A 14,187-nucleotide genomic window follows, 5' to 3' on the forward strand; every position below is an offset into this window, starting at 1 on the left:
TCATTTCAGAATTGTGCGTGAGTCCATCCAATGTCCTGTCTCCCCTGCTCTGCACCGTCCTTCCCATGGTCCCGCCTCGTCCTTCCCCACTACCCCTCTCACGTCAGCTAGCTGCTCAGCTACTGAAGTATCATGGAGCTGGGGAAGACCGAAACCAGGAAGCTGTTACTGTTACCCTCCACAGCAAAGGGAAGACGACAAAAAAGTTTTGAGGAAAATGCTAAAGCAAAGGAGAAATATGAGCGATACAGGTGCCAACGGAGACTGAATTTTGAAGAAATGTACAGCCGGTGGTAAAAGCCGCAGAGGGTTTAACATAATAACCATCGTTGCTCCCTTCAGTTCATGTGTCGTGTTTGTTTACATTGAAGTATTTGCAAGATTTGGAGTATTGAGCATGAAGAAGCTGATACTCTGTTTAAGAATCAGTCAGTGCACATCACACACCATAATATCAGAAGAGAGATCTTGTGTGATCTTTCTTTTGTTATTCTCAAGTGTGTGGTCTTTAAATGTGTGAAGTATTGAAGAATCCTGTAATATGTGCCAGCCTTTAAAGGTAACAGGTAACAACTCACTGGAGGCCACTCAGCATTGAGGAAGACTCTCATCTGAGGGACTTCCATATGTTTCTATCAAGTATGTCACTCCCTATTCTCGCCCTGTTTCCTGCTCTATCCACTATCTTCTCTGATTAAAGGCATAAAAGTCCTAAGATAACTTTTGTAAATAATACAAGCATTAACTTGAGGCTGGCTGTTGAAACATCAGAAACCACAAACACACTCAGCCGAAAAAAGACGATCTTCACAGCAAAAAATAAAAATGTTGTGAGTCTCTGTTTTAAGCGGAGGAGTATCTCGGGGTCTTGTTCACAAGTGAGGGGGAAAAGGAGCACCAGGATTGACGCACAGATTTTTTTTCCTTCTCCTTATCAAATATGTGAGTCACCTGTCCATTAGCAAACAATAGGAGCCCAGACTTCAGTATAACTCCCATGGATGATTAATGATCTATGGATCATTGAACTCTATTTGAGATCCCGAGAATTGCACAATAAGATTCCCTTTTTTCCTGATAGAAATAGAAATTGAGAGAGTGATAAAGCTGACGAACAACGCTACAAAGAATGAAAGGGTAAGATCAAACACCATCACAGGGAATGAGGAAGTGAGTAGGGTTTTTTAATACAGCTCTGTGTGCAGTGGGGTTGATTCATTTCCCACCCCCCACCCGACATAAAACTACGCCATCAGGGGGCTGTATCTTTTCATGGCGAAGGATGACTGGTTCGCATTGACATGTAGAATAGTAACATCAGATATTAGTCTGACACTTTGCATTACTGCTCAGAACATATACTCTCCCAGATACTTAAAGTGTTTTTTTTCCTCTGGATGGGGTTCTTGTTTCCAATTCTTTTTAAGAAAACATTTTATAGACTGACACAGACTCTTGTTACACAAACTAAAAGTTGGCTGCTGATTTTATCTCTGATCCTCTCTCACACATGTTAACCTTACCAGAAAGCTGGGCTGAAGGTCTTAAATGATTTAACCAAAGCTCTGGACAGAAAAAAAATAAAGTGTCATTCTTTTTATTGAACAGTTAAAAACATTTGACAGTAGAGACCACAGCCTGCTGATTTAACCCTTACATCACAATGACTCATCTTAACATGCAGCTGCCAGGTTTGCCAATTATTTATCCAACAGAGTGCAGTGTGTTCAGGTGGCTGGAACTACCTCTTCTTGTCTGGACATAACCAAAGGGGTGCCCCAAGGCTCAGTGCTGGGACCCATTTTATTTCCAATCTCTGAAAAAACTTCTAAATTCAATGTTTAATTTTTTATGCAGATGACACTAAGATCGCCATTCAACCCCTTTCACTCAGGCTTTAGAGTTTTAACCATAGACTGTGTTATATATGGACATTGTCTGTTTCTGAACAGGGTAATTAAGTAAATCATTAGCAAGGGGTGTATTGTGACTGCTAACTCAAGAAGTGGGTGTGAGCCTCCTTACAAAGGGGGGGTCGCGATCTTAATATCCTCTGAATGGCCGAGTTAGAAAAAGATTCACCCCCCTGCAGTGTTTGCCGATAGTAAAATTAGCAACTAGGTTAATTTCTGCTTTGAAAATGGCTTTTTTGGCTTGGCATGTATGTGACTTCTGGTACTTTCGAAGCCAGCCTCAAGCGAACACTCGAGAAACAGCAGATTTTAGCACTTCAGCATTGTCATATATTCCTAGACTAGAGGTTGCTACTTGGTTTTAACATTGATCAGGAGCTTTTATTTAAAGCTCATGTTACTAATCTATTCACTGATGTTCCTAGGAGCTGCCCTGTTGGTTGTGGCTAACAGGGCTAACAGTGGTCGCCATCACCACATTGTAGGAACTTCACCTGCTGTGATCAGACAGGATACAGGAGACAGAGACTGAACAGACTGCTGAAGAAGCTCAGTCCTGGACCCTGAGGAGGTGGAGGCTGGCTGACTGGAGAATAATGGCCAAGCTGTCATCATTTATTTTCTCATGGACCTTTTTGCACTTTCTGTACACTTTCTTACTTTTGTTTTCTTGATTGCTGCTGTGACTCCTCCTAAATTTCTCCTCAGGAATGAATAAAGTATTTTCTATTCGCTTCTATTCTCAACTTTGCATAAAGCTTGGGTTCTCCTTCTTTTCCATTCTTGACTACAGGGACATGTTCTAAATGGGTGCGTCATCTTAACATTTCCAGTTCTTGGACTCACTGAGATTTGTCACTGGCTGCAGTTGTCTCACCACTGTGAATTGTACACGAAATTAACTGTTCTTTTTTTGAGTGCACAAGATATGCAAATTGGCTGACTGTAATTCATAAGGCTTTTTCAGGCTTAATTCCTCTGTATTTGTGTGCTTTAATGCATAAAACAAGCAGTTGCTCTGCCTTGCATTTTTGTACTACACTTGTTCTACCTGTTCCTCAGGTAAGGACTTGATTAGGAGAGGGAGCTTCAAGCTTTGCTGCCCCCTTTGCATGGAGTACTCGACAGATTGACCTAAAACAATTGGGGCCATTAAATAGTGCCTGTGTTTTTAAAATCTTGTTTTATTGTTGTTTTACAGCTCCCAGGCTCCTCATTAAAAAAACACTTTGTTGTTAATCTTCACTGTCACCAGCTTCTTGTAACTGTTCTTATGATGTGCTGCTGACCTCTTTGCCAGGTCACTCCTGTGAAAGAAATCCTGATCCCGCTTGGTTACACATTATATACTGTTTACTGAACAATGCTCGATTACCTTTACACTCAGGCTCTTATCATATAAGGCCTTTAAATAATGCAAAAATCCAATGGACCTGTATAAGACTCCAGCATGCAGCACCTCTGGGATCATAACATGCATTAAAGGAAATAAGCTTCCCAACGTGCCCTCTCCAAGGTCAACATACTGTATCATGCAAGTATAAAATGGGTTGCAATGAGCAATAGCACTTGAGACTTATACGTTCCTCCTGGTGCTGTGCAGGATGAGAATCCATTATTAATAGTTGCTACCACATGGGAACTTTCTTCATGCAATAAATACTGTATGGGCATTATTACCGCAGCACATATGCACAGTGAAGCAGCCATACCAGTGTGGTACGATACAATTTCACTTGAGACTGTGTGTTATACTCCAGCACCAGGGGCTACGTCTCTGACTACCACTGTAGCAACCATGAGACTCGCTCTGGGGAGCAGAGATTTGTATTTGCATAATTTATTAAAGTTTCCAGTTTACAAAATTAATATTTTCAATTATGGCTCGGCAAACACAATAACACTCAAAGTACACTGCTAAAAAAGGGGGAGGAGGGAGGCTGTGAAGTAAGTGTTTATTCTTTTCAGTCATGAGAATCTCTTAGATAAATGACACCATTTATTAACAGTTCAGGCGCCATGCTGCAGCCTAAAGTGAAGTAAACGCATTTGAAAGAATCTACAACTAGTTGTTTAAGGTTAAGTTGTGTCCAAGGTTACAGAAGTGCTTGCGTTTGTGGAAAGTGTTTCATGAGGCTCTATCAACTGATTGAGTTCAAGCCAAAGCCACAAACACACCTGTGGGCTTCAGGCCAGTGCTGTTCTGCTGTTCATTATGGGGAAGGTATACAGTGCAATTTTTATTGTGCTTGTGTTCTGTCCAGGAGCTTAATGATGCAAAATGGAAAAAAAGAGGCTTTGATTCTTTCTGTGGATGATACTCTACTGCCATCAAGTGGAAGTGTAAGAGACTGCATGCAAAGGAACAAATGGGGAGCAGTTGGTTGACACATGAGACCTGTGTTAAACCAGAAGGATGGAGATAAAGATTTTCATTCAGATCTGTGTTCTGCAAACAAAAACTTAAAAATGACATGTTGTATCTTTAAAATTTTAGTAATAGTGTTCAAAAAGCATCCACTCATTTCTATTCCTCAAATAACTTCCAGATGCATCTGGACTTCATCGTTGGAAGCTGTAAAGGTTTGTAACTTTCACCTGGATTCACCTGACCGCTCTGTTTCCTGCCCAGCTGTTAAAGTACACCCAGTAGAAATTTTTTCACTGCTCACAGCTGTTTAGGGATTTGGTGCTGCATTTTCTAAATTAGGACACATCTGGTTTGGAATATCACTGACCTTTAAATGAACCAAAGTCCTGATAATGAAAACTCTTTCCATATGAGTTACTTCATACTGCTCTTTTTAATCTACATTGTTTTATATCTGTTACAGAAAAGCTGCTATACATGATGAAAACTGATCTCACAACAAGAGGAGGCACAGAGAAAAGCAAAAGATTCTCCAGTCATCAAACTGCTAGACCTGATCAGCAGGAGGTTGACATTTTGGATACCGCTTTACTTACATAGAAGAAAAGAAATATTATATCTGTAATCTGTATCACTAAGGCACATGCAACCTTTGCTGACAGACCTCAGTATCCATGGTGACTCACTGGAAGTGGAGATATGACAAGAGCAAAATAAATCCATGGCTGAGTCTGAGGACTGTGCGGAGGAGAAAACAGGAATTGATGTGGTGAAAGTACAGGTCTTTGAGTGTTGAGTTTTTTATTGGGAAATTATGGACTTAACATGAAGTGAAATTTAAATGAAAGGTTGAATCACCTGAAGGTCACAGCTTTGTATTTCCAGTAAGACAATGCGTCACCAATTCAAAGAGCAAAAATGTGTCTCTTAGGTACACCCTGAACAGGTCAAAGGCAGCGGTGTGCACCAGGCGGTCAACAACCTTCCTTCATATTGTTGAGATCTACATGCTGAAGTGCACCCCCTAGCAGAGAAAAATTGGCTGGTTAGAAAATGAAACATGATAATCTTTCCAAAAAGCACATTTCAAAGTTCCCATTTTGGAGGCAACATGGCTCAACTTAAAACACCCTCATAGGAGGCAAAAACCCACACTAAAGTGCCCTTCCAGGAGCCAAAGATGTGCACTACAGTGCCCACTTGGGTGGTAAAAACATGCGTGCAAACAAGTGCCCTACTGAAGCTCAAAAACCCATGCATAAATTGCCCTCTTATGCGCTGAAGTGCCTTCTTGGGGGGCAAGAACACCCACCAAAGTGCCCTTCTGAGGTCCAATAAAAAATGTGCCACAGTGCCTTTTTGGGACACAAAAACACTGTGTAAAGTGCCCTTTTGGATGGTCAAAACACATCCTAAAGTGCCCTCTTACGAGGCAAAAAAGTGCTCGATTTTGGGGGCTGAAACACCTGCTAAAACTCCCTTTTGAGAGCCACATTCTCATGAGCCCATTTCAAAGGAAAAAAGACTCGAAAAATTGCCCTCCTCAGAGGAAAAAACATGCACATGCAAGTGTCCCATTGGGTGGTCAAAACACATGCAAAAGTGCCCTTTTGGAAGCCAATAAAGATGTGCTAAAGTGCCCTCTAGGGAAGCAAAACCACATGCCCTTCTGGTTGGAAAAGCACTTTGTCCTTTTTTTCTGCCCCTGCCCTTCTTAAGAAGTCTGTGGACGCCACTGGTCAAAGATCCATCACAGGGCTTACATGTAGACAAACAGCCATTCACACACACATTCACACCTATGGGCAATTTAGAGAGACCAATTATCCTGATGAGCATAAGCCTGTGGAAGGACGCTGGAGTAACCAGTGGAGAGAGCGTACAGGACTCAAACCAGGAACATTCTTTGCCTTGGAGTAGCAGCACTTACCACTGCCCCACAGGTCAGACCCTTTTTTGAACATGCAGGTACCAAATTCTCAACCAGATTTTTGACTTATCCTTCAAACTTTTTTAAAATCTGAGCTGAGTTTATGTACCTCCATGTATTTGACTTATCGTCAGTAGAAAACTCCTGTGGTGAGTAATGTTGCTGTTTTCAGTGCTGAAAAAAAGTGTGGGTACAAAGACATGCATTATATCTATGTGTCTGTACATTATTTATTACATACACTGCATTATACATCACTCGTCAGTATACTTACAAACGGCTGAACCTCCTGGGGATTTCTATTTCCTACAGCACACTTCATGTCCCACCCGGCCGCACATGTATGATACACATAGATGGTACACATGTTGAAGAGAATGCATATTTACGAGTTCACCAAAGGTTACCTTAGACCTCATTAACATATGAAAGCTTGTTCCTGCAGTATGTTGGTGTTTAATGAGCATCTCTGTGGATATTATGTTTCATGTTTTTACATCACAATGATCAGGATTTAATTACCATTATTTATCTTTGTCTTCAAGTTTCCAGCACATCCATGTTCTTTTTATCTTCCTAATTCTCTTTTAGGACGCAAAGGGTTTAATGGAGCTGTCAGAACTTTGTCTGCCATCTTTCCTTTGTGCTCCACTGAGTGTGTCTTTATACGTGTGCATGAAACCTCGGCTGGTGGAGACTTTTCAAAAGTGGCAGCATGTCTTAGAGAGATCCCATTTTGCACGAATGCCTCAAAACAGATGCAGTACTTTTTCTCTCATTCAAAATCCATTATTTGTCAATATTTCAACAATGTGCCGTTTGTTTTATGTTGCAAAAATGAGAGGTTTCTGTTGAAAAGGTCCATGGAAGTATAAAAAGATGGCAAATAGGAAAGTTCCAATATTCGGTTCAAATACATCTAGACAAAAAGACTGCAGAGAATTCAGATCGAAATGTTGTGCTCTATGGAACACTTTCTTCTGCAGTCATGGACTGGCTGTCTATGCTCAGTGAAACCCAACAGCTGCCTGTGCTCCGCTGCATGGACTGGCCATCTGTGCTCCACATGGCACGGACCATGTGTTATGACCATGTCCATTTTTTAGTTTCTTGTCCTATTTAAAATGGAGTAAATGATAAGCTGAGATGTTTAATTGGGTTCTTCCAGTTGTAATACTAGCAACCAGTATTTTTCCATTATTATACATTTACATATTGTAATCCAAAGTACAGAATCTTTCATTCATTCATTAATTTTCTATACAACTTATCCTGTTCAGGGTCGCGAATGGCTGGAGCCTACCCTGGCTGTCTTATGGGGAGAGGCAAGGTACACCCTGGATGGGTCACACACTCACACCTACAGACAATTTAGAGTGACCGGTTAATCTGATAAGCATCTATTTAGACTGTGGGAAGAAGCAAGAGTAACCTCTGCATACTCAGGCAGAAGTAACCTTCTGCCTAAGTATGCAGAACATGCAAACTCCACACAGTGAGGCCCGCCAGAACAACTGGAAATTGAAAAGGTGATCTTCTCGCTGTGAGGTCACAGCGCCAACCGATGCACTACCATGCAGCCCAATATACAGAATTACATAGTAAAAATAAATTACAGTACATGCACTGAAAAATAATGGGAAATTACTGGCAATCCCCCTGCCACCATTTTGCAGTTAACAACAACAACAATAATAATAATAATAATAATAATCTTATAACCCCATTTATATAGAACTTTCTAAAACAGCAGTTTACAAAGTGCTTTGACGACAGGAACATGCAGACATGCAGACAACAAAGCACAGGTACTAGAAGTAGTAAGAAGCACAAGTCATCAGAACCCAAGCGTTCAAGAACCATACAACATAAAATGAGACCATTAGGACTGAAATAAAGGTTAAAAATATATACTTATTAAGAAAAAGAAAGAAGGCAATAAAAGGCAGTTAAAAACAAGAAGCAGGACAGTGAATGTGAAAAGATGAAATTGTGATGATAAAATAATAATAATAATAAAAAAGGCAAAGATAAATAAGAATAATACTTGTGAGCAAAGGATAAAAAAATTAAAAGGCCTAAAAAGGTACCAATGAAAGGATTTAAAGTGAAACAAAAATGAGTCATAGAAAAGTTTGACAGTGTAGTTGAGTGTCATCCGTTTTGGAGCAACTGTGGAGCACCCTAAAGGCGATGAAACAGCTTGATGTGAAACTTTAGTACCTGATAAGAGAGGACAGACGGGTGACATCCTCCTGCAGAAGTCCCAGGTGCTCCAGCTGCTGCTTTGACCCATGCTTAGGACCCCTGGGGACTCCTGGCACAAGCTACAGGAGCTAAAACCCACAGCTGTGCTTATCTCCACACCACCCCTTCATGAGCCTTGGACTGCAGCCTGGTTGTGGAAATATGGCAGCAAGCACAAAATCTCTTGCTCCAACACTCTCACAAAGCCTGTAGAAAAAAGGATTCAATATTCCAGATCTTCATTTTGTTAATTGTTTGAAACAAACCAGTCAGCTATTGCGGTGGGGTAACGGTGCGGATCTCATAAGTTAATCTTGATGCCTGGGAGCTTATTCAGCTAAAAATGACACGCTGGCACTCACTGTTTCTCTGAGTCTGCTGAATGGAACATGCCAAGCACACCACACACAGATTGTTTCTGACAGATTGTCGTGATCTTCACTAAGATTTGCATTTCTATGACAGAAGCATATCATAACACGAGATCTGAGGTTTTAGTTTTTATAACTCCAGGGAGAAGTTGACCAATTTTCAAAATCTGCCTCCAAGGATTTGACTCCCTTGACATCAGCAACACGTCGGACTGTGTGATCAGCTGCATTTCACGGTTCTAAAAATAAGATGCTGTTCTAAGCAGCAATGATCTGAAACTTCTTTTTTTTTTTTTGGTATGTGCATTGCTCCTCCTGTGGGAGTGAAGGATGTCAGAAATTTAGACAAAGAAATGATCACAGACACACTCTCTTTGGTCTTTACAGGTAGGAACAGAAAAGAAAATGCAAGTCCTTCCCTGCAGAGTTAAATGTACATTTTTGTTTCACATAAACCTTAAAAAGACTAATGGGTTACAAGAAGAAAATTAATTTCAGAAGTTGCTGACTGAGAGAAGTATCTCTAGGTCACAATAAGCCAAAAATGCTAATAAAATGTACGCCTGATCAAAATTCTAAGACCAGGTTAAAACTTCGATAATTTGGCTTAAAAAGTTTCTAAGTTGAGTTTCAAATGTGAAAAGAAAAAGAAATTGAAGTGAAACTAAAAAATACTGAGTAATCAGTTTTTTGCAACTAATTGAAGTAAAAATTGTCCGTTCATCAGCTGAGCGAAACTTTTAGACCATGGCTCAAAAAATAAAATAAGAAAATAAAAAACAAGAGTTTGAAAAAAAGGACTCAATAATGAGGAGCGCTACTGTTTTTGTTAAGCCTTTGAAGATGTATTATGTTCTGAAAGCTCTTCTCTCTCAAATGCCATTTGATGGTTAATGGGCTGCAGTAAGATCATCCTCTAACAGATAGCAAACCAGTTCCTCCTGCTCAGCCCAAGTGAAATGTTTTTTTGAGTTTACTAAGATCTTTTTAGAGTTAAAAATGACTTTCTGACTGTGTCCAAGCTCAGCAGTGATGGCGCGTTGTGGGAGGCCTTGCTTATGCAGTTCAACAATCCAACCATGTTCAAAGACAGAAAGCTTTTTAGCATTTGCCATCAGGAGGTCATGAAAGGATAAATACCTGACAGAAAATGACACTGGATCCACATTTTCGTGCAGATTTTGTCTTTTAAAGGCTGCAGTCTTTAACTTTTGATCAGCTGTTGAATAAACTATTCCACTTTGTTTTTTAAAAGCAATAAGAAAAATATTTAAAAGAATTAATATAGACTTAGATCTTCCCCACACCAAGTATTTTCTACATGGCACTGGAGTTTATAAACAGAAGGAAAAAAGAGGCCACAGACAGAGACACACCCACAATCTGACATAACGCTCGCCTCCGGCTCGACCTACAAACCTGATGAAGCAACGTGACAAACACGAGCCAGTAGATCAGTCAAAACCTCCAGACTAAACCTGATTTTTAATGATAAACTGACATCCAACCACAAAAACATGGAAGCTATTCAAGGTCATTACAACCTCAGAGCAACACCTGAGCACGAGTGGGAGGTTTGAAAAACCGGCTGAGTGCCTCATGTTTGGAAAATAAAACCTCAGCAGTCTTCATTATCATCAACAGTCCTGAACAATTTGTTAACGTTTGGCAGTTGCTAATATGCAGAGATATATATGTACTTTTTCCTCATCAGGTTTACACAGAAGCAGTGGTGTGCACAGACTTTTTGAAGAGCAGGGTTGGAAAAAAAGGCACCTATTGCATGTTTTAGCCACTGAAGAGGGCACAAAGTTTCACACGTCTTTAAGGGCAATAAAAAAATTGTTCATCAAGTTTAAAATCACCAAGAGGGCAGTTAAGCGTGTTTTGTAAACCAAGAGGACACATTGACCTGTTTTTTGGATCCCAAAAAGGCTCTTTAGTGCACATTTGCCTCCCAAGTGAGCACTTTAGCACAAGTTTTGGCACCCAGGAGGGCACATTAGCTTTTTATGTCTTCCTAAGATGGCACTTTGTCTGCGTTTTGGCTTCCCAAGGAGCACCTAAGCACACATTTTTCAACAATTGAGCCATGAGAGGGGTGCCCATCCCCATACCCTGCCCCCATTGTGCACACCACTGCCCAGGTTATTCTTTTTTTTTTTTACATGACTTGCAATTTTTATTTTTAATTTTTCATGACAATCAAACAGTAAATGATATGTCACATTACATTCCAAACACATTAGGACAAAAGCATTCCACCTGAAATGGGGCAGCTATATTTCTTTTATGAAGGAACCAGTGTGATGATGTGGTGGAGATGCACTTCCTTGTTCGTTTTTCTGTTACTCGTTTTGTATTTCATATACATGCTTTTTGTAATTTATTTTTCTTCATTTACCTATTACATTATGAACATTTGTGCTGTGTGCAGGCCTCTCTGAATGTAAGTTGACCCCTCTTGTTTAGATGTATGTGGGTGGGGGTGCCCAGGTTATTCTTGATTTTTGATCCCAACCCCGTGTAAGAAAAAATGCATTGACCAAAAGTAAAACAGTGAAGCTTACTTCTTTTATATATACATAATATACACTGCAAAAACCTGAAATCTTATCAAGTATTTTTGTCTTATTTTCAGTAGAAAAATGTCTTTTTAGGTTTAACATGATCCACATTCAACTGACCAGTCCAGAGAAATGTCTGGTTTCAAGTTATTCAAAGACAAAAATGAGGTCTGAATTGCTTGTAACACAATAACAAAAAAAAAAAAAAAAAATCTGCCAATGGAGGAAGAGAGAAGTTACTTGTATGAAGACAATATCTAGTTTCAAGCAATTTTTCAAGCATGTTTTTCCTGTTCAATTGGCTGTTTTTTGTTTTTGTCTTTTTTTTTACTTGTTACAAGGAATTCAGACCTCATTTTTGTCTTTAAATAACTTGAAACACAACATTTTTCTGGGCTGATCAGTTGAATGTGGCTCATATCAAGTGTAAAGAGACAATTTTTATGTAAAATAATACAAAAAAAATACAACTTGATAAGATTTAATTTTTTGCAGTGTAGAAAGTTAGTATACTTATTGCTTATATCCATTTCTAACATTTTTTTCAAGGTCTCTCTTAAGCTTTTGTCCCACCAGCGTCTAAAGGATATTTAACTCAGTTATAAATATAATAAATGTATTATATATATATATATATATATATATATATATATATATATATATATATATATATATATATATATATATATATATATATATATATATATATATATATATAATGCTGCCGTGAGCTCTGAGCCCTTCCTCCTCTCTCCACAGGAGGGTGCTCCTCCCTTGTGCCTTCTGGCTGCAGAGGAAGTCAGCAGAAATTCTGATGGAGCTCCTTCAGGGTGTCATCTTCCCTGAGCATAGGGTGGTAATGGGGTTACAATGTGAGATGTGCTGCTGTACCACCGCAAGCTCACATCAGCCTCTCATCATTCTTTCTAAAAGAAGACTCCTAATCGTTCTTCCAGCAGAAATATACTTTTGGCTTTGAAGATTTTATTTTCCCCCCAAAGGGATAGAGTATTGGCTTTGAAGATACTGTTAGTGGTGCTATTTTAATTCTTTATTTAGAGTAAAAAATGTGTCTTTAAAAGGGTCTCTGGCATTTTGAATTGATAGTAAAGCTTCAGAAGTTTTAAAGCTGGATATGTGTGAAAGCTGCATTCAAGTTTTCATTTTTTCCTGAAACAATTTGAATGAGAAGTAATAAAGAAATGTTTCGACAGTTTATGTGATTCATGACTGACTCCATGTTAAGGATGTTTGAGTAAAATCAACAGACATCAACAGTAGCACTGATACTTGAGCCGGGAGGAAACAGGTTTGCAAAGGGAGAAATCAGGTTACTGATTCAATCCAATATTTGTCTTACGATGTCAGCTCCTCTTTCAGTCTTTCTTTGTGCATTTTATTTTCTTCCCTTGGTGCCTTTATTTTTGAATGATGACATTTTTATGTGCTTAGCTTCACATTCCCGCAATTACAGGAAACCTGAAGGACTTACTACTGCATTGCATTCTGCACATACTGTCATAAGTAGACCCACACTTCTTTGCATTGAGGTCAGGGTTTAGTGTGTTATGCAAGCAAGCAAAAAGACAATTGCATTTGCAAGACATATAAATTGAATTATGAAGAGTGTGTCAGTGCTTAAAGAATTCAGCATCGGACGTAAAAAGTTGAAACAAATAGGATTCATAAAAAACAGTTCATCAGAGAAATAAAACTACAGAAATATAACTGACCGACTTTTGGAAGCGCATATTTTTGTTTCTTTGTGGTGCAGTTTCATCAGGTGAGCTCTTTGTGGGACACACATAGCTGTGGTATTGTTCGTAATTGAAAGTCAAACAACTGTTTTGCTTGCAATTATGATGTTACATGAGCACCCATTGAAAGTCGTGTTAAGGCTTGAGAGGAAAAGTGGAGCAATCGGATGCCTTCTGGCAGTAGTTCTTCACACAAAAAAAGAAGAAGAAAAAGGCAGTAAAAGTTTGGCTTTGTTCCATGACCCTGAATCAAATCCACGTGAAAGCTTAGTGTGTCTTTGTCTCGTGCATCTCACTTACTAATCTGGACTCACCAGCATGATGTCATGGTGTCTCTCACCAAGTACAGTATTTATGAATCTTATCGGCCTTACAAAGGACTCCAAGGGACCCATCACACCTGGGACAGCACTTGTTTAGCTGCTCTCTGGCAGAAGATTCAGGGCAATGAAAATAAATATAAATATAAACTCATATATTTACAATATACACTCGCTGGCCACTTTATTAATTACACCTTGCTAGTGGTAGGTAGGACCCCCTTTTGCCTCCAGAACTGCCTTAATCCTTCATGGCACAGATTCAACAAGGTACCAGAAACATTCCTCAGAGAGTTTGCTCCGTATTGACATGATAGCATCACACAGTTGCTGCAGATTTGTCAGCTGAACATCCATGATGAGAATCTCCCGTTCCACCACATCCCAAAGGTGCTCTTTTGGATTGAGATCTGGGGACTGTGGAGGCCGTTTGAGTACAGGGAACTCATTGTCATGTTCAAGAAACCAGTCTGAGATGATTCCAGCTTCATGACATGGAGCGTTATCCTGCTGGAAGTAGCCATCAGACGATGGGTACACTGTGCTCATAAAGGGATGGACATGGTCAGCAACAATACTCAGGTAGGCTGTGGACTTTAAACCATGCTCAGTTGGTACTAAGAAAATATCCCCCACACCATTACGCCACCACCAGCAGCCTGAACTGTTGATACAAGGCAGGATGGATCCATGCTTTCATGTTGTTGACGC

The sequence above is a fragment of the Halichoeres trimaculatus genome, unplaced genomic scaffold (genome assembly GCF_033239565.1).
Source record: "Halichoeres trimaculatus isolate MK-OKI-2021-1 unplaced genomic scaffold, fHalTri1.1 fHalTri1_scaffold_16, whole genome shotgun sequence".
Taxonomy (NCBI): domain Eukaryota; kingdom Metazoa; phylum Chordata; class Actinopteri; order Labriformes; family Labridae; genus Halichoeres; species Halichoeres trimaculatus.